Source organism: Molossus molossus, unplaced genomic scaffold (assembly GCF_014108415.1).
Source record: "Molossus molossus isolate mMolMol1 unplaced genomic scaffold, mMolMol1.p scaffold_m16_p_10, whole genome shotgun sequence".
Lineage (NCBI taxonomy): Eukaryota > Metazoa > Chordata > Mammalia > Chiroptera > Molossidae > Molossus > Molossus molossus.
Genome location: NW_023425345.1, coordinates 64,226,789 through 64,253,627, shown reverse-complemented (window position 1 = coordinate 64,253,627; position 26,839 = coordinate 64,226,789). Strand labels below are relative to the sequence as shown.

The 26,839-nt window shown below is 42.2% G+C and overlaps 1 long non-coding RNA gene across 3 annotated transcripts in view; it reads right to left on the bottom strand.

Annotated features, from left to right (window-relative positions):
* The window catches only part of LOC118624536, a 130,292-nt gene that overhangs the window by 58,252 nt on the left and 45,201 nt on the right, over positions 1–26,839 (bottom strand). Inside the window, exon 6 of one of the 3 annotated variants that reach the window (XR_004958376.1) lies at positions 322–542. The exons of the other annotated variants lie outside the window; for them this stretch is intronic. This is a non-coding gene — a long non-coding RNA (uncharacterized LOC118624536). The remainder of the gene's footprint in view (positions 1–321; positions 543–26,839) is intronic. 3 annotated transcript variants of the gene reach the window in all.

Below are 26,839 nucleotides of genomic sequence, written 5' to 3'. Positions count from 1 at the left end.
CCTTTGCTGACGGTCCCAGTCGATGTCTGTGGCCACTTTCACTCGCAGAAGGGTCTCAGACAATGTATAATTTAGTCACCCTACTTAAAAGCAAGATTTCCCCCTGAGTACTTCCTTGACCCAATCTTTTCTTTCTTCATTACTTCTTCTCCAAAACACTGGCCTCCGTTCCCAGAACCCCCATTTCTGTGGGTGTGCCGCTGCTCCTCCTCTGCTCAGAGACTAGAAGGCGTGGTGCCTCGTTGACCCCTGCCTCCCATCTCATCTTAACGACACCACCAAGTCAGAGGGATGAACACAGTTCTTGATTGCTTCACTTACCAGCTCTGTGCTCTTGGTTACCTCCTGCCTCTGTGCCTCCATATCATTTGAGAGACAATGAGAACATTACGTTCTGACAGGGTCACTGCAAGGAGCAAATGAGGCAGCTTCTGAAGAGGCATCCAGCACTGCGCCTGGTACAACAAATCCGATTGCTTTTGTTCACACGTTCATGCAACACGTACTCACTGAGCACCCATATGCCAGGCGCTCTTTTGGTCCTGTGGGTGAATGAGCAAGAAGACAGTCAGAGATATCTGCTGGCCTCGAGCCAACACTCTGATGGAGAAAGTGGACAACGAACAAATGAAGAAATCATGTCAGGTGGTGATAAGGCAAGGAAAAGTCATTCAGGGTAAGGGAGACAGAAAGTGCCAAGGTAGAGAAAGAAGATGTCACTAATAAGGGGACATTTGAGCAGAGACCTAAAGGAGGTGAAGGAATGAGCTCTGGAGAGATCTCGGGGAAGAAGAGGCCCAGGCAGTTCCCTGGGGCAGGAACAGGTCTGATACGTCTGAGGAACAGCAGGGATGGCAGCTCTGTGGAGTGGACAGAACACACAGGCCCACAGTAGGGGATGAGGCCAGAGGTGTGGAGGGCCCAGTGCAGCCCTCAGAGATCCCAGGGAGGAGTTCAGCGTGTCCTCAGAGTGAGGTGGGAGCTGCCGCACAGTGTGCACAGAGGAGTCACTGTGCTGAGATAAGACTGCAGGAGACAAGGCCAGACGCAAGAGGGGTTAGGGGGACGTTGCTGTAATCCAACAAGAGATGATGGTGGCCTTGACCAGGGTGGCAGCAGTAGAGGTGATGAGAAGTGAACACTATTGCTTTGAAGTCTCTCAGGTTTCCCACCACATTGTTAGCTCTCAGCCACTGCCCTGCCCATGGCCTTTGGCACCTCACACCTGAATTACTGCAATAGCTCCCTCAGGTCCTCACTGGGCCTCCTATCCCTGTCTCTCCTTCTTTCACTTTAGTCATATCACTTCCCTGCTCAGGGAAAAAACAACCATGCCCAGCAGTTATTCACCAAGTCCAAATTCTTCCCCCTAGTTCTCAAGACCTTCCACTGGCTTCTACACATTCATTCCATGTTCTTTCCTGCCCAAACCAATCCCTACGAGTGCTCCAACAATTCAGTAAGAACTCAGACAGTAACTGACTTCCTAAATGACCAAGGCATTTACTATTAAATATGGCAGTTCAAAATTAATAGGGTAGTTCTTTTTTTTTTTTTTTTAATCCTCACCTGAGGATAGTTTTCCATTGATTCTCAGAAAAAGTAGGAGGGAGGCAGAGAGAGAAACATCGATGTGAGAGAAACATAAGTTGGTTGTTTCCTGCACAACCCTGACCAGGGATGAAACCGAGGTACATGCCCTTGACCAGGAATCAAGCCCATGACTCTTTGGTCTGCAGGCCAACTCTCTAACCACTGAGCCAAACTGACCAGGCTTAGGATAGTTCTTTTGATTAGGTCTTACCACCAGATATCTATTATCTGACCAGATACCTGTAACAACAGATAGTACCAGCTAACATTGATTGTGCAAAGTGCCAGGAACTAATCTAAGAACTTTACAAACAGTACCCCTTTAATCCTTACAGCCCCACTATGAGGTGAATACTATTACCCTCAATTTTACAGGTGAGGAAACTGAGGAACAGGAAGATTAAATAAATTGCCCAACGTCACAACGCTAGTAAGAGGTGAGATAGGTGTGGACTGGGATTTGAATTCAAGAGATCCAACGCCAGATTCAGCTTCCTCAACCATAATCCTCTATTGCCTCCCATACTTGGTCATTCCGTCTCATATTTCTTAATGTGAATTGTTAAGTTCTAAGTGTGTGTACTCTACAACAACTCTCATTACTGCCCCCATGCCTTTGCTTGGCTTTTTGTCCCCCTTTTCCATCTCTCTGCCCAGCTCTCAAATGAGTAGCTCAAGCTCCTTGTTATTCCACAAACCTTCTCTAAATATATAGACCTTGTTGACCCTCCATTCTCCCAGCTATTTGAAATCCATTGCAAATCACCATAGTTGGTTTCTTTGTTCTTTCTTTCTTTCTTTCCTTCTTTCCTTCCTTCCTTCCTTCCTTCCTTCCTTCCTCACTCCCTCCCTCCCTCTTTTTCTTTCTTTCTTTCTTTCTTTCTTTCTTTCTTTCTTCTTTCTTTCTTTCTTTCTTTCTCTTCTTCTTTCTTTCTTTCTTTCTTTCTTTCTTTCTTTCTTTCTCTTTCTTTCTTTCTTTCTTTTCTTTCTTTCTTTCTTTCTCTTTCTTTCTTCTTTCTTTCTTTCTTTCTCTTCTTTCTTTCTTTCTTTCTTTCTTTCTTTCTTTCTTTCTGTATCTGTATTTTTCAAGTTATACTGCAAGCTTCTTATATAGAATATAACTTTGTATCTCCACAGTATGTAAAGCAATTCTGGGCTAGTAAGTTCAACAAACACTTTAAAATAAAGCTACAGTGAGCTATGTCTGAATAGGTCCTAAGACACAGTGAAGACAGTGTTCAATAATGTTTCTTGCCCAATTGGGAGGATTCAGAGAATGCTTCCTGAAACATAATCATCTGTTAAAATTAACCCTTATTATAGAAATGCCATTATTTTACATACAAATATATGATTTTCATGTCATTTCAGTATAAATTCATTGAACACCTACTTTGTGCAGAATGCTGGGTCAAATGCTTGTTCCAAAAAGGAGCACAACAAAATCCCTGCTGCTGAAGGATTCCCAGTCCATGTTACCAGTTCCTAATCTGTGTCACCATGTCTTACAACATGGCTGGACATAAAGAATAGAAAAGCCATTCAAGTCTGCTTTTGGTGAAAGAGAATACACTATTTCAAACTGTGGTTGGGAATCTGTAGATGCAGAGGGCCAACTGTACTTATACACAGTTTTTTGACAGTGCAGGGGGTCGGGGCCCCTAACCCAGGCATTGTTCGAAGGTCAACTATATAAAGAAACTTCACAGAACTCAACTGTAGAAAGAATAGCAAGGCCTGTGAATGACTGCAATGGAAAATGACCAAAGAAGTTTTTTTTCTCCATCTTCCCCTCACTGTTCCCTCCCTCTCTCTCTCTCTTCCTTTTCCATCAAACCTACTTCTAGATTGCCTTCCTTCACTCTGCTTTCACATGACCCATCATGGCTTCCACAAAATGGTACCCTCGGTCTCTAAACACCTACTTGATAATCTTCTAGGTCCAGCGTCACTGTCTATTAACTAGACTTCCCATATTCTAATTCCAAGTGTCTAGCAAGAGAATCTAACAGACCTACCATCTAATAGTTTTTCACCCCTAATCAAAACAGCTATGACTATGGAATGGAGAATAATGTGCAGGTTGTATTGAATGATGTGTATGGCTGCAAGGGACCCCTCTTTGTGCAGCAGAACTCAAAGATGTGGGATGGTGTTTTCTGCAGAATAGAACGTCATACATGGTACCATAGTTTCTCAAGAACACAGGCACACCTCAAATTTACATCTTTTGGGCTTCACAGATTCATGGAATTTTAGAAGTACAAGGGATTCTAGGAGTCATTTGACACAATTGTCACACTTCAGCTCACTGGAAACCAAAGGACAAGAGTAGTTAAGTGTAGAGCCCATGGTAGATTCCATATCCTCTGAGTCTTAATTAAGTGTCTTCTGCACTTCAAACCCAACATTTACCAAACCAGCAACCTTTTAAAACCATCTTTGGCATGTGAGTGCCTAAAGATAGCCTACCCAGCACCACAATATGCGGATTTGTTTGTCCTTTTTAGTATAATTTCATTACCTACTAAGCACTTTAATGTATATCATTTTATTTAGTTCTCAAAATCATAAAAAGAATCACTAAACCTCTTTAGTAGACAATAAACTGAGGCTGAAAGAAGTCAAAAAGACTTGTCTACATTTTGTAGTTAGTACTGGGCAGAGCCAAGATTTAAACCCTGACTCTAAACTCTTGCTCTTGCTGCTATGCCATGCTGCCTCCACTCCCAGGAATAAATTAGGTGTCCATCATGAAACAGGGATTGGAAAAGCAGACTGACAAGTACAAAGGTTCAAGGAATCAACATGGACAATAGAGAAGTTGGACGCTCAGTGTCCTTAATCCCTGACAAGCATGGCTGCTAGCACTTTCCTCCCTCGGCATTCACGTCTCCAGCACAGGAGAAGAAACAACAGAAGCATTTTTCTAACACACAGATCAATCCCATTTGTAAGGAGGAGAAGCTGGTTCTCAAATAAGATTGTTTTGCAGCAATGATTCATTCTATCCAAAGCATCACTGCTATCTTTGATAAGGACACTATCATCAGCAGACCTTTTGGAATCAATCTTGAAGTCATGTATAATTTGTTTAGTCTGGTGGAATTCTTCACAGTTCTCCAAACAACTTCAAATGCTTCTGAATAACTTGACCCTGTGTTCCTGGGACCAAAGAGGAGCAAGGCACAAATGTCTAATTCCGGACTGGTTCTAAAGGGTACTACTTCAAAGAACTCTACACAAGGCAACTCCTTAAAACATCTGTGCTTTCACTGCTATTGACGTGTTTCTTTGCCATGGTGGGAATTTATTATCCTTTAAAATCCAATGCTGGTTTTTTGAGGCATCTCCATCCTGTTTTCCATAGGGGCTGCTCCAGTGTTCAGTCCCATCAACAAAGCGCAAGGGGCTGCCTTTTCTTCACACCCTCACCAATGTGTTGTTTATTGACTTTTTGATAATAGCCATCTGACTGGTGTGAGATGGTATCTCACTATGGTTTTTGTTGGCATTTCCCTAGTGATTAGTGATGTTGAGCATCCTTTCATATGTCTGTTGGCCACTTGTATGTTTTCTTTGGAGAAATATCTTTACATTTTCTCTGCCCATTTTTTATTGGATTGTTTCTTTTTCTGTTCTTGAATTGTATGAGTTTCTTATATATCTTAGATATCAACCCCTTATCAGATATATCATTTGCGACTATATTTTCCCAGTAAGTAGGTTGATTTTTGTTTTGTTGAATGTTTCCTTTGCCATGTAGAAGTTTTTTCATTTGATGTAGTCCCATTTGTTTATTTATTTTCTTCTTTTGTTTCCCTTGCTCAAGGAGACATGTCCAAAAAGATATTACTTTGACTGATGTCAGATAGTTTACTGCCTATGTTTTCTTCTAGATGTTTTATGGTTTCAGGCCTACATTGAAGTCTTTAAACTATTTTGAGTTTATTTTTATATATGGTATAAGATAATGGTCCAGTTTTATTTTTTTTGACATGTATCTGTCTAGTTTTTCCAACACCACTTGTTGAAGAGACTGTCATTATGCCAATGGATATTTTTACCTCCTTTGTCAAAAAACTAAAAATAAATATACCATGTGACCCAGCAATTCCAAATACTTCTGGGTATTTATCTAAAAATGAGAACATTAATTTGAAAAGATATGTGCATCTTTATATTTATTGTAGCATTATTTACAGTAACCAAGATAGGGAAGCAACCTAGGTATCCATCAATAGATGAATAGATAAATAAGATGTTGCTCACTAGAGGCTCAGTAGTTGAGCATTGACCCATGCACCAAGAGGTAGCTGGTTTGATTCCTAGTCAGGACACATGCCCATGTTGTGGGCCAAATCCCCAGGGAGGGGCATGCAGCAGGCAGCCAATCGATGTTCTCTCTCATTGATGCTTCTATCTCTCTCTCCCTCTCCCTTCCTCTCTCTCCAAAAATTAATTAAAACATAAAAAAAATATTTTAAAAAAAGATGTGGTATATATAGGTGTGGGCAAAAGTAGGTTGATAGTTGTAATACAAATAAATAATATAATAAAGAATAATACAAGAATAAACTCTGTTTCATGTACTTGCAACTGTAAATCTACTCTTGCCCTCCCCTGTGTATATACAGACACAATGGAATATTACACAGTGGTAAAAAAAGAAGAAAATCTTTCCATGTGCAACAACATGCATGGATCTAGAGGGTATTATGCTAAGTGAAATAAGTCAGGTGGAAAAAGTCAAATTCCACTACTATGAGGAATCCTAAAACAAACAAAACAAAAACAGACTCAGAAACAGAGACCAAAGAGATGGCTACCAGAAGCGAGTGGTGGGGAGATGGGTGAAAAGCAGAAGAAAAATATAGTCAATAATATTGTGATACGTTTACACAGTGACAGATTACTAGAATTAGTGGGGTGATTACAGTGTAAAGTATAAAAATGTTGAATTACTATATTACACACCTGAAACTATTTCCCAGTCAAGGCACATACCCAGGTTGCAGGTTCAATTTCCGATCAGGATGCGTACAGGAGGCAGCCAATTGATGTTTCTCTCTCTCTCTCTCTCTCCCTCTCCCTTCTTCTCTCTTTAAAATCGATAAAATAAAATAAAATATTTTTTAAATTAAAACCAGGGAGCAGCAAACCTTGACAAACCTCTCACCCTAATCTAGACAATTTAAAAAACGTGTTTGTTTTACTAAACTTTAAGAGGTATCTGTAGAACTAAATGCCTTGGCAATGCAGGATGCTAATTGTCCTTTAATGTCTTTAAATAGCATATTTTTTATAGGTTTGCAGAGAGACCAAAGTATAAATGCGTGACAATAAATACCATAGATCAAACAGTGATTCTGAATACCTCCCAGTGCAGATGAAATACATCAAGCAAATGAAGAGCAAAACTGACATAAGTGACAATAATTTATTTTAATATGTAAAGGTCCAGCGGGAACATCTATATAAAACTGAAATTTTTTTAAAAAAAGTCTTTAGCAGTCACGGTGGTAGCCTTTGACTTGCTGCCATTAAAAAACAGGACGTGCCAGACTTCACTTAAACTCTTACCTCTACTGAGGTCTGCCAGCCCAAATAATGTGCACACTAATTAAATCTTGAACAGAGAAGTGGGAGAGGGAGCCTGGCGAGAGCCCAGATCACTTTAATCTTTTCTGGGGAATATGAAGAGTTAAAGCTTTACCAATCTGATCTCTAAAAAATCCTTCAAGACCCAGCCCTGCGGTGCTAATTGATTGATGTCATTTATAAGTAATCTAATAATGCTGAATAATTTATTTGTAAATGACAGATGTTGAAAATATAGATCCGCACTATCTGTATCTATTGAAGAATATATTTGTGATTATCATATATACAATTTCAGATCAGGATTGAGTTTTGACTTGTTTGTTTTTCAACTTTCAATTTCTAGATACCTCGTGTTAGTACTTGCAATGAAATACATTTAGGACAAGAGTGATTTTGAGCCAGTGGATGAGGCTGGATTATGAATTTGTCATTCCACAAAATATGCCCATCATTGTACAACTGATGGGAGACACAGTGGAAAACAGAAACAGCGTTTGCCCTCCCTCGCTGGGGTTCCATTCCAGTGAGGAGACTGACAGTAAACAAGTAAACACATACACAAAATAATTTCAGACTATGATTAATAAAAATTAATAGTAAATTTACTCTCAGTTTTCATATCACTTTGTAGTTCTTTGAACCATTCACAACAGCCTAAGAATTCCCAATATTACCTATTATTCAACAACTTTTTTCTCAATCAGTCTTTGCTAGTTCATGCTTCATGGAAAAATATCTTTATGAAGAAGAATGATTTAACACTACATTGTAATTTTTTCACCAGAGACACTATATTGTCCACCTTAGGCTATTAAAAATTCTTTATTACTTTTTTATTGTTTCACTTAATATTTTTAAAGCCCAGGAGATATTTTGCAACATCAAAAATCAAGGTGGCTTAGTTGATTGGAGCATCAACCCACACACCAAAAGTTTGCGGGTTCAATTCCTCATCAGGGTACATACCTAGGCTGTGAGTTTGATTTCCCAGGCAGGCACATATGGGAGGCAACCAATCAAAGTTTATCTCTCATATTGATGATTCTCTCTCTCTCTCTCTATCTCTCTCTCTATCTCTCTCTCTCTCTCTCACACACACACACACACATTAATAAACATATCCTCAATGAGGATTTAAAAAAATGCAAGGTCTTATAAATAAGCCAAAAGTGCAATTTCTCACCACTCACGAGGCCTCCCTTCCTTGCTAGATTAGCACCTGTTCTTTCTGGTTCCTGGAATAAACAGAACAACAAGAGGGGGAATCAGTGTTCCAATCTCTGTAAGTCTAACCAGTGCCAGCGTGAGGAGGAGGGACACAGAAGATAAAAAGCTGCATTAAGGATACAAGATGGCCCCATCAACTTCTCTAGGGAGAACAATCTTAGAATAGCTGTCCCTCCCCTCCCCCAGCCTCCATATCTCTCCCTCCTCCCCTTCCCTGGCAGCTTTCCATCCAGCTTCCCTGAGGGCACTGTCCTGATACAATCTCATTGTCATACTCCATGGTCATGACATAATAATATCAAGTAAGGCTGCCTTCAGTTTATTATAGAGTTACACCTAGGCAGCTGCTCAACTGAAAACAAACAACACTGTAGGCACACTCTGTCCATCTTGGATTACCTTGTTTGATGGAGTTTCTGTGTACCGACGTGTCCTCCATCTATGACACTGTTATTTAGATTTTTGTGTGCTCTCATTTGTCTCTCACTCTCGGGCAGGGACTTTCTTCTCTATCAGCACACAGAAAATATCGATGGATAGCCTCTTGCCTATTAAGTATAAATTAATCTTCCCAGGGATCATTTCAAATGTCACTTTGTTCTAAATGCTTTTAATGATATTAATGATAATAGTAAGAACACTTATACTTGTCGGATATTCACAATGTACCAGGTGCTCTTCCTTACATTGGTGCTCATGCTCACATCAGCCCTCACATTGATTATTACCGTCCTTCTTTCTCTAGTAGGAGAAACTGCCCAAGATCACACAACTGGAGAGAAACTCTCCTACATTTATCTGCCTCTCTTTTGAAAGGTCTGAAGAAAGTCTGTCAAGGTTTTTGCTCCCACACAGGTTGGGGACAATAAGGCAGGAAAGAGCCTACGTCCTGGCTATTCCATAAGACATGTTAAGGCACAAGGTTAAGAGATGGGTGACTTTTAAAATCTGTGTGTTTTCTGCAGGATATTTTTGGGTCTGGAGGTGAGTCAAGAAGGAAACAACCAGTGGCAAGTGTGAGGACTATCATCAACACTATGGGAGCCAGCAGAAACGGCTCACCCCTTCCCAAGTGGGCAATCATCGAGCAACAAACCGACTACCAGCCGCAGGTTTAAAGCATCTGATGACAGGACCAACCCTTCCTGGCAAACCCAACCATGTCTCAGACTAATTTTTAAATACTCCTGCTTTATTTGGTAGTATTATTAACCTTGCTATTATAGGATAAACCAGGGTTTCAGTCACAGGAGGCCTGGGGGCGGCTTAAGTATGGTTCTCCTTTCTTTTCCTCTCTCCCACTCTCTCCTCGTCAACACGGCCTGCGAACCAGCCTAAAATAGTCCTAACTACCACGGGTAGACTTCATCCCACTCTGCAAAGTATTTCACATACCTTATAGAAATACAAAGTATTTCTACAAAGGTATTTCGCATACCTTGTGGAATAAGTATTTTTTTTTTTTTTTATCCTCACCCGAGGACATTTTTCCATTTTTTGTACAGATAGAGTGGGAGGGAGAGAGAGGAAGAGACAGAGAGAGAGAAACATCGACGTGAAGGGACACATCGAGTGGCTGCCACCGCACGACCAACCAGGGCCAGGGACAAACTGCAACCGAAGTACGTGCCCTTAGCGGGAACCGAACCCAGGTCTCTCCGGACCGCAGGCCGATGCTCTAACCGCTGAGCCAAACCGGCCAGGGCGTGGAATAAGTATTATTAGTAGCCCCCTCTTAAATAGAAAGATGGTTCAGAGAAACGTTAAGACCTACTTCAAATCATCCTGCCAAGAAGGACCAGAGTCAGAACTGGTCCAAGTTTTCTGAGTCTCCTAATTCAGAAGGAGACAAAATGAAGGCTCCCCATAGAAAGGGTGCCAGGTCATTATCATTGGCTCTACCTTATCTCAGACTTTAGGATGAAAATTAACAACAATTTATTGGATTTAATAGTGTCCTACCATTAACTCTACCCACCTCCAACAAAATCACATCTCAGTCCCACAGGACTATCCCTTTAACACCTTGTAGTTTAATTTTATTCGTGAGAGTTCATGGAGAACATTGCCCTTCATCAGTTTCTGCTCCCCCAACACAGTTTTTGATAACACACATGAATATTAGTAAATGTTAGTGCGTACATGAGAGAAAAAAAATCCTCCAACATGTCCAATGTAGTCTGGGATTGATTTTCATTCCTTAGTTATGAACTTCTCGGGGTGATAACTTTTATAGGTACATGCAAACATCGAATGCTCTTAGTCTCTACAGCATGGGTGATAGTATTCATTCTCATTCTCAAGCTTCCGGGCACTCAGAATTGAAAAGAAAGAGAAGAATTTGAACTTTTTGCAGGTGCTATTTAGGCTAATGGTAGTTCAAGAAGCAATTATCCAGTCTGTGGATTTTCTGTGTCCCTACACTACCTCCCTCTTGGCATTTTCACCATTGATTATCATCTCCTGCAGCGAATGTTAAAGCATGGAGGTGAGATTCAAAATAAAATTTTAATAAATGATTATGAAGCACCTACTTGGTACCAGACGCTTATACAGGTAAGAGAGTCCTAAATGAGCAGTATGTGGACTCTGTGTGGGTTGCTGTGAGAAAGTTTGCATTAAAGATATGTATAAAATGCTACAAAACCCTGGTGTACAGCAATTCACTTGAAAGAAAGAGAGGAGGTGAAAGCAACAGGGGGAATGACATTTCCGCTAGGACTCGAAGAAGTCGAAGTCCAGGAGGAAACAGGGAGTGGGAATGAGGAGGAAACCGTGAGTAGGCGGCAGCAGGAGCGCAGGCCGTGGGCTTAGAAGCGTGTGATCCAAGAACAGCGAGCGCTCTGGTGCGGCCTAGTGAATAGAAACGAATAGCGAGGGATGACACTGGCGTGATTTCCTGAAGGGCTATGTGGGCGGCAAACATATATCCTGGTTTGCCTGAGTCAGTCCCAATGTATGGTTACTACGTTAGTGTAATTATTATAGCACTCCCTTTTTCTCTCAAAATCATCTTAGTTTGATATGGCCACGTGGATCCATCTAAGCCACATACGTCATCACTTTCTGTACAGACGACTAAATGATCAGGGTCCACATTCCTGGTGAAGCCTGGACTTGTCTTTGGAATCCTACTCAAAGTATCACTCCAAACAGCCGCACAGATTGGAACCGGACCCACATATGCCTACTATGCTATGGGCCAGAGAAGCTGCAACTGGCAGCTCACAAGCTATATCTGGATTGCATTTGTATTTTGTTTGGCCCACACACGACTTTTTAAAATTCTGAGCCAATATATGCTATTATGAGATTTAACTTAGAAATCTGTATTTCTGGCTTTTTTTTTTTTCCAGAGATGAAAAATTCCAGCAACATAGGATTCATGTTCTTTTATGGAACAACTGGCTGAAGCTGAAAGCAAAAACCACCATTTTGCCCCATAGCTACCTGTTGACCTTAAAAATGAAACAGCCAGTTATTTTTAACTAGCAAAATGGGTTTATTAGGGAATAGCAGAGAATTACAATTCAGGACAAGCATGTTACGGCAATAACTATAGGCAAGTCCAGCAAATAAGGAGAGGAACATTATGGAGAAACAGGAGGAAGTGGGGAGGGGATACTTTGAAAGAAAGTCCATTGGAGGAAAACAAGAGTTTAGATGGTGATGGCTTCTCAGTCACTGAGTTGCAACAGTTCCCATTGCCTGGGCTTGCTGTTGGGCAAGGAGACAATGTTCCTTCCTCTCTCTGGAGAAGTAAAGTAGAGACACTTTTCGTTAGGAATGCAAGGTGCCTCTCTTCATGTTGGGGTCTGTAATCAGCACTACTTCCTGGTGGGGTGCGTATTTGATGTCTAGTGGTAATATGTGAGAATTCCCCCTTCTGGCCTCCCAACTTCATTTTAAGTGAGGTTTCCTTTAGTCAGTTTCACATATCTAGGGTCAACAGTTTCCAAGATGTCCCCCAATCCTTGCTTCCTGGTCCTCACACCCTTGTGGTAATCCCCTACCACACTGTATCAGGTCTGGTAGGTGTGACCAACAGAATAGGACAGAAGGACATTATGTCATTCCAAGGCTAGATCACAAAAGACTGTGGTTCTGTGTCTCTTAGTTCGCTTGCTCTGGAGGAAACCTGCTGGTGTTTTGTGAGGAGAGACCTGCATAGTGAGAAAGCAAAGCCTTCAGCTAAAAGCCATGTGAGTAACCTTTTCGAAGTGGCTCCTCCAGCTCCAGTCAAGTATCCAGATGACTGAAGTCCCCTTCAACATCTTGACTGCAGCCTCATGAAAGACCTGAGCCACGACCACTCATCTAAGTTGATCCCAGATTCCTGACTCTCAGAAACTGTATGAGAAATCAGGTTTGTTGTTTTTAGCTACTATGTTTGGGGGCTATTGTTACACAGCACTAGACAACTAATACACCAACACAAATGATTTTCTTACCATCTACTTGCCTCTACAATTGTTATCTATAGAGTATGGATCTGAAGTCATTTGAGGTTACATGCCTGCTGTAGAGGAAGAAATATTGTTGAGAATTTTAAACAGGAAATTGAGATGGTCAGATCTGGTTTTAGATATATCACACTGGCATCTCTGAGAAGGAGAAATCAGAAGGAGAATCAAGCTCAAGCTCAAATTTCCTGAAAAGTTCACATGTAGACTTTTCAACTTCGCACAATGGGATGTGATATAGAATCATGTCTAAGAGAGTAGGCTCTGGATTTTACAGCTAGAATATGTGAGTTCAAATCCCCATATCACCACTGAAAGATTCTATGAATTTGACACATTACTTAGTCTTTCAGTTGAAAGTAACTGATTGCCCACTAACAATAGCTTTAAAAATTGTTTCTTTTTTCTCAGATAACTGGAAGTACAAAGTAGGCAGTTGCTGGGGATGGTTTAGCTGTTCAACAATGCCATTGAGATCCCCAGGTTCTTTCTACCTTTCAACTCAGCCTTTCTGAGCACGTTGGCTCATTGCCTTGGGTTTCACAGCGGCAGCACCATCATATTTCTGCCTAAGGCAGCTTCCGTCATCACATCGAAACCTAAAGCAGAAAGAAGTGGAGGCTGGCCGAGAGCTTTACTCTATCTATGTGTGTCCCATTTCATCAGGAAAGAAGAGAATCTTCCCAGAAGCCTCAGCAGATTCTGTTTACATCTCATTAGCTAGAACTGGATTACAAGCCCCCTTAGCAGTGATGGTGGCTGGGAAAGTGATTATTTAATTGGATAGACTGACACCCCAAGCAAAATTGGGTTCTGTTAGCAAACAAGAAGGGGGAAGAATTAATATTGGGCATTCAGTGGCCCCAACTTGGACAACTGACTTCAGCATATTGGTAGAAGGGTTAAAATAAGCTGATACATGCTATAGTGTACGGTGCCTGGCATGTAAGTGCTCCATAGATGTTCACTGTTGAAATTGCAATAGTCCAGACACCAATTGATTCAATCCTGCTCTGGGACATGGCAGAAGGAATTATTTTGACACCCAGTTAAGCTAAAGGTCTTGAAACAAAGACAGAAGAAACTCTTGGTGAAACAAAAAAGATTTGGTTATAATCATTCTGCATCACCTTTGTTTCTCCTTTCCCTTATAACCACAGAAGTGTGTCTGTTTTCCACATGAACATCTTTTAAAAATTGTTTTATAGCCCGGCTGGTGTGGCTCAGTGGTTGAGCGTTGACCCATGCACCAAGAGGTTGCCAGTTTGATTCCCGGTCAGGGCACATGCCCAGGTTGTGAGCCCAATACCCAGTGGGGCGCATGCGGGAAGTAGCCCATCAATGTTCTCTCTCATCGATGTTTCTCTCTCTCTCTCTCTCTAAAATCAATAAAGAAAAAAAATTTTTAATTATTTTATAATTGTATGCCTTTGTTAGAATGTAAGTACTTTATTATTTTTTAAAATCTAACTAAAGGAAATATAAAATTTGAGTTCTTAAATCTACTCGATTTTAAAAAACCTTCTACAGCAACTTTACCTCTCAATTAACAGTGTGCACAATTATATACTCACGTAATCATGGGCACTGTGACCTACTCTTAGGTTATATTTGTTTTACATACAGCTTGTCTGTATGAAGAAGTAGAAATGCCTCCTATGTTCATGCTGAAATGAACGGCAGTATTGCAGTCACATTACATTAAATGTTTTAGAACCAGCAGGCCACACAGCTCCCAGAAATTCAATTGCACTCTTTGCTAAACCCATCCCGAGGCACTATCACGGTGGACCCACCATACATTTTTCTAACCATGGAAACGGTTTAGGGGCCAGGATCCAGAAACCACTGGCAGCTATGTAATTATATATCATTAGAGATAAGAGAGGTGAGTGGCATGGGGTATAGACTTAAAAAAAAGGGACTGGAATATGATAACCCCACTCCTAGCACTCATTACAGCCTCCCACCCCGCCCTACTCCACCCCCTCTGTCCCTCCAACGCACAAAGGCCTCTAAAATTTGCTTAGTAAAGGAGAAAAAAGGGAACAAAATTGAAGGGAGCCTTCCAAGTTTTTTCTTGATGTGGGCAACATCTTCTTGGCCATGCTGTGTTTTTCCATTTTTTCATAATAAATATGTATCACACTTGTCATCTGGGAGGAGAAAGAGGACGGAATATTACAAAACTGGGCAGCAAAGGAGTCACTGCCGTAAGTCTCTCTTCATGTCTGGCCTGAGGTCAAGGCAATTCTTCACCCACCCACACGAGGCTTGAGTTTTTGCCCTGAAGTACGCAAGCTCATTACCTTTACTCTTCCTGGTCCCAGTTTATGATAAACTCGGGGTCAGCAGCTACATGACTGGCCTGGAGGGACTGTACACGCTGCCTGGGGCTCGGGTGACAAACGACTGTGGGAGCAGCTTCTGGTGAGACCAAACAGCAGAGCTGCTGCAGACGACATTCTTTGTTGTTGTTTCTGATGAAATCTTCTCTCTCTTTTTTTTTTTTCTTAGAGAAGACAAAGGTGTCTCATTGAAGCTTCAGGAAAATGACTGAATTTTAATGGACTCTAATTGGCTCCTGTGGTTATCTCGAAGGGGCTGTGGTCATAAAAGTTAATTAAATTAGATTCATTTACATATTCAAGTCCATTTCCTTCCCTCACTTTAAAACCAGACAGAGAGAAAATGTATCCCTCCTCGCTGGATAGGACACACAACAATGTCCAGATCACTTTCTTTTTATGCTGGGAATTCGTTTTTTGTTTGTTTTTTTTTTAATCCTCTTGCCTAGCTTGTATTCTGCACGTTTTTTAGGTGAATGTCAATCCAAGAGTTAAATTGGCATGCTCTGCAGTTCTCACTTTGAAATATGGAACCAGTTCTTTATAGAGAGAGCTTTGCCGTGTTTAAAGACTGAGGTCATTTTCTAAACAAAAGGTGAATTCAGAATGTTCAGTAGGAAAGGAACCAGGCAACGTTTACAACCACGGACTGGCTACACACGTTTCCCATTTGTGTGTGTGCTCGTGGGTTTATTGGCCACAACAGTGTCTATAGCTTGATTATGGGTCAGAGGAATGGAGAGACTGGACCCCGAGAGGCTGTCTGGTCCACCCCGCTGCCTGTGGTAGGCCTAAAATAACCAGCTGAAATGGAACTCTGGCCTGATTTCTGAGGCCTCTAGGGGAGGCGTCCTCTGTACTCCGACCCATTTTTAACAATCCTCAGTACCCAAGCAAAGCATTCCCTTGTGTCAAACCTATGTGCCCTCTGCTTCTAATGTACAGCTCGTTCTCATCTGCACACGATGCAGGTGTGAGCATCAAGCTCGGTCCCTCCACCTGCTCGGACATTTCCCTGGAATGTCAGCTAGTGCCCGGATCAGTCTCTGTGGATTCAAGTCAGTGTCTGCTCTACTTCCCCGGGCCACTCTTGCTTGTTACTACACATAAAGGTACATCCTTGTCTTCATGCTCCCCCTTACGAGTAGACAGGGTTGATTTTAAACTTTTTCCATTTTTTATTGAACACAAATGTGCCAGATGCTATGCTAAGTTCTTGAGAAACGATGGTGGACAGGGATAGACCAAGATCCTGCCCTTGTGCATGGAACTCAGACATAGTATGAGTAATTAAAAGAGGAATGAGAGTTACCAAGAAGTGTGGGTTACTAAGAAGTCGTGCAAGCAGAGCTAACATAGACTGGGAGCACAGGAAAGCTTCCTAGATAAAGGGGTGTTTCACCAGAAAGCTGAAGGATGAATAGGACTCATCAAAGTGAAGAAAGATATGCATGGCAGAGGGAACAGCATATGCAAAGGCTCTAACAAAGAAAGAATGTGGCCTGTTTGAGGGTTGGCGACTGAAGTTCAGACAGCAGGACACGAGCTGTGGAATTGTCAGACGTCACTCACTGCCTGCACTGGCTCAGCTGGGAGAGGACCGTGACAGGACTGGAACGCACTGCCCTAGTGCTGGGTTGTACGAACGTTGAGCAACTGGATTCTTAGAGACAAGGATCGGGCATCTGGAGAAAAGATGGGAGGAAAAGACCGCATGCAAGCCCCCAGGAGGCCTTGATGCTCTAGAGGCCGCCAAGAGTCAGCATGGCATAGCACAGTCGCTGTGGTCCGGTTCCCAGGGAGTGGGGTACTGTGTAGTCTTGGGTAAGTCACACTTGCAGGGTCTCCAATCCCTCCTCTGTAAAATGAGAGGTTTGGATATTGACTCTTCTAATTAATGTTCTGAAATCATTTAGCAACAATAGTCCCTGTGTAGTTCAGTTCGTAAGTGGGTCACGTTATTACGGAGCTAGCCTACATTTGGGAATGGGAGGAGGGGTTATTCAGACACCTCCAATCGGCTGTTCTCCAGTTCACTTTTCTTGTATTTTTTATTGTGGAAAAACATACATAATATAAAATTTACCATTTTGACCATTTTTAAGTGTATAATTCAGGCATTAATTACATTTATGATATTTTGCAGTCACCACTACTACCTATTTCCAAAACGTCTTCACTCCAATTCACTTTATTTTTACAGGATAGTTTTTTTCTAGTTTATTGAGATATGATTGACATACTACACTATATTAAAGGTGTACAATATGATGATTGTAATATATATTAATTCACTTTTCAACAAGTCTAGATAAGTTCTACAAGTATCCTCACAATCCATGAACCAGTCTATCATGTCTCCTGGCTTGAACCTTGAGAGACCAGCTTAAAGTAAATGATGTTTCTTACTCCTTGTATAAAAACAAGTACAGCCCGGCCAGTATGGCTCAGTGGTTGAGCGTTAACCCATGAACCGAGATCGAGAGGTCGTGGTTTGAATCCCGGTCAGGGCACTTGCCAGGGTTTCAGGCTTGATCCCCAGTAGCGGGTGTTCAGGGGACAGCATACCAGTGTTTCTTTCTCATTGATGTTTCTATCTCTCTCTCCCTCTTCCTTCCTCTCTCTCTAAAAATCAATAAAAACGTCAAAAAATAAAAACAGGTACAAAGGGTAAAGATACAGTGTTGAGTAAAGTGCTATGAACTTAAATCTTCTCCCTCTCCCTTTCCTTCTCCCTCTGCCTCTAGCAAAGTTACCCTTTTCAGGATCATAATGCTTAATACCCTATCTATGTGTCTCTCACTAAGCTAATTGCTTTGCACACATCATTTGACAGGCGGATAATATTATTCCTATTTTACAAATAAAAAATTAGGCTACGGTAGGAACCAGACTTTTGACCCAAATCAGTCTGCTCTAAAATTCGCCTCACTGCTCTGGCCCTAGCTGCATTCCCAAACACAGCACAGAAAGGCCTCAGCAGTGGGTTTTAAAAAATAAAGGAAACCAAAGGAAGACAAAAATTCAAGTTCACACTGTTCGCCTAACTCAGATGTGTGGTTGGTTTTGGCACATATCTCTAGCATCGCCACTTCGGTGTTTCTTCTCTCTATAGCCCACTTTTCAAGGACAGCAGGCGGCTCAATTACTTAATTAAGAAAATCTTTAGAGCCTCGGGGTGCTTAGCAGGCAGGAAGGGTTACTAGCCCAAGGAAGGGCTGAGCTCCCCGCATCTCAGGTGGTGACAGAAGGCCAGGAATAATGAGGCCGCTGAACTGCCCACCTTCTAAGAAGCCTTTGCTGTGAGTCTTAATGAACAGCAAACGAGCGTTACGATAAGGAAATTGTCAGGTAAATTAATGTGAGGAGTTCAGGTTTTGTTTCCTTTTTCCTTCAACAGGTGTACTGTGAGAATTCAAAGAATAAGGCAGGAGCATGGGTTATAAATAGTGTGATAAGAGCCAGCTGATGCTTGCATAATTAAAAGAGCATTGTGGGTTATATAAGAGGACGGTAGAAAAAAGCCGGAAAGAAATGAGCGGTGGGAGGAGCGAGCACACTGACACCATGGGATCTTTACAGGCTCCAAACGAAACCACATTTCATATAATAGAATAAAAAAGAAACACAGGGTTCCAGAGTATAAAGACTTTTAAGTGAAAATATTTGTCAGCCATTAGCATCTTGGCTTGCAGGGCCCTCTGTGGTGTACCTCCCCAGCCTCTGCCAACCATGAAGAACAACTCTAAAAAACTGGCTGAATTCGTGCTCTTTGTTCTATGTTCTCTCATGCTTCCTCCCAGCCCCTGACTTTCCTTCTCTGATACCTTAGGCGGGGTAGGGTCTCCCCGTTACACCTTCTACCAACTCCATGCTAACCTTGTTATCCTTGTAAACATTGTTTAGCATCTGCTTTCCTGCTAGAAGACGGGCTCTCTAAGGGCAGGGTCTACAGTGAAGGAATGTTGGTAGCCATCTAGGTTTCAAGCTAATTCATCAGATGTAAAACAAACAGTTGCTTCTTTAGTTTATGTATCGCTCAGGGTACAACCAGAGAAGCAGAACCAGTAGGAGGTTTTCTAACTATCCAGTCGTTTGCTACAAGGACTTGTTTCACACGGTTGTAGGAGCTGGGTAAGCAGGGCTGATATCCACAGAGCAGGCAGTCAGGAAAGGGAGATCAGAAGTAGTTTGAGACCTGCGAGGATGAATTTGGTGGTGAGGGTACCCTGCAGGAGCCTGGGCTCTCAGTCCCGAAGCTGAATACACATCTTTGATGGAAGACTCGATGAAACAGAAGGAAGATCCAGCTGGAGAGGGAAGCGGTTATCGGAGCAACTGCTCTCCACACCTACGAGGCAGCTCAGCAGGTTAACAACGTGAGTGTTGTGGACTCTGACTCAGAAGGGCCTAAACCCTCTTTTTAAAAGCTTTCCATGGTTTAAGCCTCCTCGAATAATTGCCTTTTTGATTAATTTAAAGTGAACTGAGTGGGGACTTTAAGTACATCTGCAAAATCCCTTCACAGCAGCACCTAGGTTTGGTGCTTGGTTGAACAATGGGATGAAAGGGTCCATGTGTGCTACCAAATAGCTGCTGCCTCCCTTCCCTCCTCCATCGCCCCTGTGGCTTACCATGGCCACCTTGTGGAAACATGCTAGAGAGGGAATACATGGGGATGTAGTTCAGCCTAGCCAGCTGCACACATCACAGAGCCATCACAGGTCACACCACAGGACAACTATCTCCTCAACCTCCAGCTTGACCCTGAATGAAAGAAACTGGTAACAGAAACTTCTTATATTCACAACCGGCCGTGGCCACTTTGCTAGGAGAAGAAGTGCTGACCTCACGGAGGCGAAGGAAAGGAGTACATCTGGATGGAGCACAGAGCTGACAGCCATGGAGGAGCACGCCCCCACGAAGTAGAGGCGGTAGAGGGGAGGGCTTATGCCGAGATGGTGGGTGATAAGCATGTATTCCAATCAAAGGCTGGGAAACCCCATTCCAGGCTTCCCTGCTGGACTCTAGGCGTTTACTGATGAATATTTATTGACTGAGTCAGTCAACAAATGAATGAATGCCTCCCTGTAACTCATCTATTAAGAAAAACATAGGGTTTTTCCCTTTCCCACCATCATAAAAGTGCCGGTGGCCAAAATGAAGTTCAAGCCCATTGTGACTTTGGACCAGAGCAAGAACCATAAAAGGCATTTCAATGCTCCTTCCTACATTTTCAGGAACCTCATGTCTCCTCCTCTTTCCAAAGAGCTGAGAGAGACACAGTGTTTGCTCCGCACCCATCCGAAAGGATGACGAAGTTCAGGTTGTGGGAAGACACCACAAAGGGCAGCAAATGGCAGAGTGGTCCAGGTTTCCAGGGAGAAATACGTCATCCACACTGACCGGGTGCAGCGGGGGAAGGCTAACTGCACCTGTTCACGTGGGCATTCGCCCCAGCAAGGTGCTATCACTAGACTAAAGCTGGACAAGGACCCCCAAGAGATCCTGAACATAAAGCCAAATCTCACCAAGTAGGAAAGGAGGGGGCAAATGCAAGGAAGAAACAGCTGAGAAGACGCAGGAGTCAAGTAAACTTATAAGCAACTTCCACTGAAAACTTAAAATTTAAAAAAAGAAAGGCTTAGGAAACATGGTGGTAACTAAGATACAGCCTCGCCATGTGGAGGACCCCTAGGGACGGAAGGGATGGAAAGTATACAAGAGTCAAAGAATCAGGCTACAGGCGAAGGGTTCTCTTAAGAAAGAATCATTGACTGACAGAACAAATCGGCTGTCGTCAGTCCCTTAGTGGGTACTAGATACTTCCTTGCTGCCACACACAGGACACAATAGGCTTTGTGCAGCTTCCAACACAAAATTAAGAGCCAGAGCTGAACGTCTAGTTGACAGCGACAATTTGCTGATTACAGAAGTCTGAATGTGGCATGTCTTGAATAATCAATGATTGAATCATGTGCCTTTATGCTTAGCATACATCAAATGCCTCAGGAAAAGGTTTTAAAAAAAAAAAAAAACCCTCAGAATTTGCTCACAGGCTTAGAGTGATTGAGTTATGCTGTGGGCTATGGTAAGTTTATTGCAGTGCTAAAAATAGATGAAGGGCAGTTCAGTAACCCTGGGGAATTTTATCTGCCTCATTCATGCATCCAGAGATGCTGCTTACATAAAGCCAAAATAAGCACAATCCAAAGGGCACTGAGAGGAATGGATAAAAGGGGACAAGTCAAATAGAAACCAACAAAACCGGCAAGCAGCCAACAGCAAAGATCAGGACTCATCCCTGTGCAAAGATCTGAGCAAGAATTGGGCCTATGAAGATGATACAGTATGTTGAACTTTCTGATAGCTTCTAAGAGGCAAATTTAGAAACCTCTTCCCTGAGAAAGCCGTAGCCTCCAGCTGTTCTCCCTCTGCACATTCAGGCCTAGACCCTCATCACCGCCTCTCAGGATTTGTACCTCGCGCTGGCAGAGCACACTTATCATTCCTCCTGGAGATACTGCTCCTGCCGACCTCCAGGCAGAACACCAGAAAGTCAATTAAGAACCATTTTCAATGTGATTCAGGCAACTCACAGATAAGCAAAGATACCCCAAAAGTTTCAGGAGTTCCTCTTGGCCAAGTTCACCACCAAGTTATTTTATTATGCAAGAGGTTTTTAAAGGAAATCATTATCGTAAGGTTCCAGGAAGGGTCTGTTCCTGGTCTCCAAAAGCCTACGGAAATAGTCTAGGATTGGCAGGAGGTAGCTCTAAGAGGCTGAAAACCAGTTCACGGTCAAGGGTGTCAGTGTTTTAAAACACGCTAACAAACTCTACAGCACCATCTGTAAGGACTGCACAATTTGCAAAATTTCTTGCTAAATCAGCTGGCCAAATCAGAGCCAATTGCTTTGGCTTCCCTACAACGCCATTTTGCAGCCGGGAAGTATTTTAAGTGGATAATGAGTAGTCTCTTCTCTCAATGACTATATTCAAATAACTTCCACTGCCTAAAATATGCAAAGTTCCCAGTGGAGGCTGCCTTAGGAACTCCTGCCCCTTAACTTAGAGCTTTAATCTTCTTGAGGGATGGGTTCATGGGGGGGGGGGGGGAATATTAGATCCCCTTTCTCCAGCGATATTTAAGAAAGCATTGCCCAGCAAAGACTTCCCAGCTCACAAATACACCGATTCAACAGCGCGTGCGCGCACACACACACACACACACACACACACACACACACACCTCACATTAGTTCTGAGATATGCAAGGCTTACACCCTGCATCCAAGAATGGTGACCAAGTTTTTCCTTTATTCAGTTACCATATCTCCACTAAAATTATTTGGGCACTCAAAATGGCCTTTTTCCATAGTGAGAAAACACACATAGAAAATATTTATCTGCATTTTTCCCTTGAGAAATAAATTATCCATGGAAAAATCTCTCTCATTCCCCCCCCCCCCGCCAAGTGGCAAAACAGGTAGAAGTTTTTCTATGAAGAAACCAAATTCAATACTCTTTATGTCCAACCTCCACTACCTCCATCTCTACAATTTAAGGTACCAACAGACATGCAGTAAATGCTCACTCATTTAATCTGTTAAGTGAGCTTCTCCAAGTTACTTTTGACTCTCACCACTAACGCTGGGCCCACAGAAATACAACCAGCATGAGGAGCTGGTCAGAAATGCAGATTCTCAGGCCCCACCCAGCCCTCCTAAATCAGAATCTGCCCTTTAACACGATTTCCGGGGGATCTAAAAGCATATTGAAGTCAGATAAGCACTGTTTTATAATACACTTTGATTCTTTTACTATCAGTCCGGTACCTTCTATCACTCCTCAAAGATCATATCCTGCCATCAGGGACAGTTTTCCAGGGGTAGCAAGTAAAAGCTGACATTGTCGGGCACTAATTGTGTGCCAGGAGGAACAGCACACAGTAAACAGGATGAGAGCTACACAGAGAGAAAGGGCGGATCTGGGTCAAAACTCAGCCTGGCTTCTAGTCTACACTGTCACTAGACCGCTCAGCCAGGTGCTGCTTCTCCGAGGGGTGCATCCGAGGCCTGGCAATTTTGTGGGCCTGTCCCGTGCTCTGCAGGACATTTGCTGTCCCTGTCCACCACCCAGGATCCTGACAACCTAAGAAACCCCTCGCATTTCCACACACCCGTGGGCTGTGGCCCGGGGTTGCAGAAACCATTGTCTTGTGGTGTTCATGTAGTGATTTTGAGAAAGTGCTTTTCTGGGATTTGTTTCTTCCTTCCAATGTTTAAATATTTCCAAAATTCTTTGTGATTTTACAGTTTATTTTTTATTTCAACAGAAGGTTATAACTCTGGAGCGCCCCGTCCACGCAGACTGAAAATAGGGCCCTTGCCTTCCAGCCGCTGACAGTCCGATTAGGGACATACGGCCTCAGCAGTCAAGACCCTCTAAGATGAAGTTTAGAAATGACAAAAAATCAAAATAAAAAAAGGACCTCGATTCTGTTCTGGCTTTCTACCACGCATGCCCGTGAGCCTGCTGGCATTCTCTACGCCTCTGTTCCCCGGTTCTTAAAAGGCAGGTGTTGTGGAACAAAGCCTGTCAATGGACAGCCTAAAGAATGATATTTGCTTAACAAATGTTAGGCCCCCGCATCCATTACTACCTCCTCCAAATCAGTGGAGAAATAGGACAAAATGAGAGGCAGAAGGAGGTGCATAGGGAAGAGACCGCGCCAGCCCAGAGGCGCGGCCTACGCCAAAGCCTGGTGTTGGGAGTGAGCAGGCCCACGGCAGGAACCGCACAGGCCTCACAGCCTGGAGCTAAGAGAGGTGAACGTGTCGAAGTAAAAATGAGTTTGTATTTGCAGAGAATTGCCTAGGAATTTTTTTAATTTCTTCAATATCATGACTTTCAAAGAGATGGGAAAAAACAAAAAAAAAAGTAAGCCTACAGAGAGCTTGCACTTCCCACCAATGAGCATATTTGTATCTATTAACAATCAGTGTCTCAAAGAAACCTGAAGAAATAAATACATGGCAGTGCTATGGGACATATTTTAATTTTGATTTAAATTCAAACCTGTCATGTAATTTATTTCCAGCTTTACAAAATGCCTTTTAAGTCCAGACCTGGGCTAAATCGTATAGCTGATAAGTAAGTGAACATACTTGAATACTGTATATTTAGTTCTTCAATTTCATAAAGTCCACAATTTTAACATAAAAGATATATTTTTAAAAGGGATTCCAAAATATCTTAAAATGGCCAAGAAACTGTTGTTACTACTACTGAGTTAAAATAGTTTGCTTCAGCATTCTTGTCTCAGTTGCTCATTTGTAAAAGTACTATAACACCCAGCAGCAATGAATAATTAGCAAATCAATTAATTAAGGACCTAGCAACACTTCTTTTGCCACCCTCAATCACATCTTTGTTGTTAAATAAGCTTTCTTGCCTCCATAAATGTCATTAGCTCTCCATAAGTAAATAGTAATGCCCTTAAATCTAAACTGATTAAATATCAGAGAGCACATTTCAATCCACTCTTTCTGATCTAGCCAGGATATTGAAAACAAAGAGCATTATTGTCTTACTTAGCCTAGCAAATTCAACCCAACTGTACACACTTCCGAATTACGAATTAATTTCCAGGTTCACCTTTCCTCCTGATGACATTAGCCAGAATGCTATCTTTAGTTATAAGACACACACACACACTATAGAAATTAAAGAAACCACCCATTTCCTTCCCCCTAAGTTTCAGGAAGCCATGTTATTTCTGTGGACCAATTTCTATTTGCCAACTGTTCCCCAGAGCTTTTAACAGTAAATAAAATGTACTAGAAGCTATTCTTCAAATGACAGCCAAGAACACATCTCTTACTCTCTCCTCATTTCAGAGGAAAAAGAAAAAGAAAAAAAAACGGGGCGCGCGCGCGTGTGTGTGTGTGTGTGTTTAAGATATATACATCATATACATCTAGAATCTTGTTAAATCCTGAAAGATTTTATGCCCCACTGTCTCCTGAAAGGAAATGTTTGCAGAGACCTCTGGTCTCTAAAGTTAGCTGGATCCTTTGCCACACACATCTCTTATTTTGGCTCCTCTAATTATCCCTTTTAACTTAATGCTGTTTATTTTTATATCTCTTCCTATTTTCTTCCCTCATACCACATTGTTTACAACTGATTTTTGAAAAGTTTATATTCACATATATTCTCTCTTCATTTGAACTTCTCAGTGTGGTCCCCTCCCCCATTTACCATAGTTGGGGGGGGCGGGTGTTTTAGGGTTTTGTTTTTTGGTTTTTCATTTTGTTTTTTTGCTTCTTTTATCATTTTCCTTCTTCAATCTAAATAAGATGAATTATCAACATAATCTCCAACAACTTCTTAACTATGTATCCCGACTCAACATTAGGTCTTATGAAAACACAAAGAGAGATTTATCTCAACCAAAAGTCACATTCAGATTATTTCACTGTGCGAGGGGAGGTAGAGGGATTTATTTTCTCCTGATAGGATCCCAGCCAAGATACCTCATGTCACCCAGAATGTTGCCAAGGCAAGACAGAGCCCCAGAGCAATTCCCCACACTCCAGTCTTCCTTCTCTCAGTTCTTGCCCCTCACAGATACCTCCCAGAAGTCCAGATTATTTCCTTAGAGAAGCCCCAGGCTGCCTAAACCCCCGACCAGGATAAAAGCTTTAACAAGGTTTATGTAACTGACACTTATTTTCCTATTATGACCAAAACAAAAAAAAATAACCTTCCCTTCTTGCTCCTCAGATGAGACCCTTTATTTCCTGTCTGAGTCAGGTTCCTGAGCCGAAGGCCCACCCAGGGCTCTACTTCCTGCTGCTCTGCAGAATTCTTCATTTCCTGTAACCTTAGTACCAGTTTTCTCCCGGGGTCCCTGTGCGTCTTAGATTGTCACATCATTTCTTTACCTCTTGTTTACTCTTTACTCCTGACTTGACCTCCTAGACACGGCATTTTCTCCCGGATCTTTGCTCACTCACCGGCCTCACCCGTCCTTAAAACCACCTTTTCCACAGAAGTCATTCGGGAGCTCAGGCAAGTGGGAACTTGTTGATATCCTACTGACTCTGGTTTGCTCTATTACCTGCAAGGTTCTCTGTCTTTTCAAGGCCAGGAACCTCACATTTAAGTAGGGATATTTTATATATGAATTGTGCTGCTTATCAACTATGAGCCATGCCCTTGTTTCTTGGTTTTGTCTGTTTAGGTTTTTTTTTTGTTGTTGTTGCTGTTTTACACTGAGTAAGATTGCTCCTACTAGCTACCGCCCCTGACTTCCTAGGTTAGATTACTTCCTGTAGTCACTCTTTCTCATAATGCCCTGTACTTTTTGTTATAATTATGACCAGTGTAACAAATTGTTTGTCTAATTATCTGTTTAATGGTTTCCCCCCAGAAACCTATAAACTTTATGAGACCAGGAAAAAGCCAGGTAGTTCCTTCTCAAGCTGTTCTCTTTTCTTTCTATTCTGCCTTCCTCGTTTTTTGTGGCCAGCACAAACACAGGGCTTGGCACATATTAGATGATCAATGAATACTATTGTATGCACCACAAAGAAAG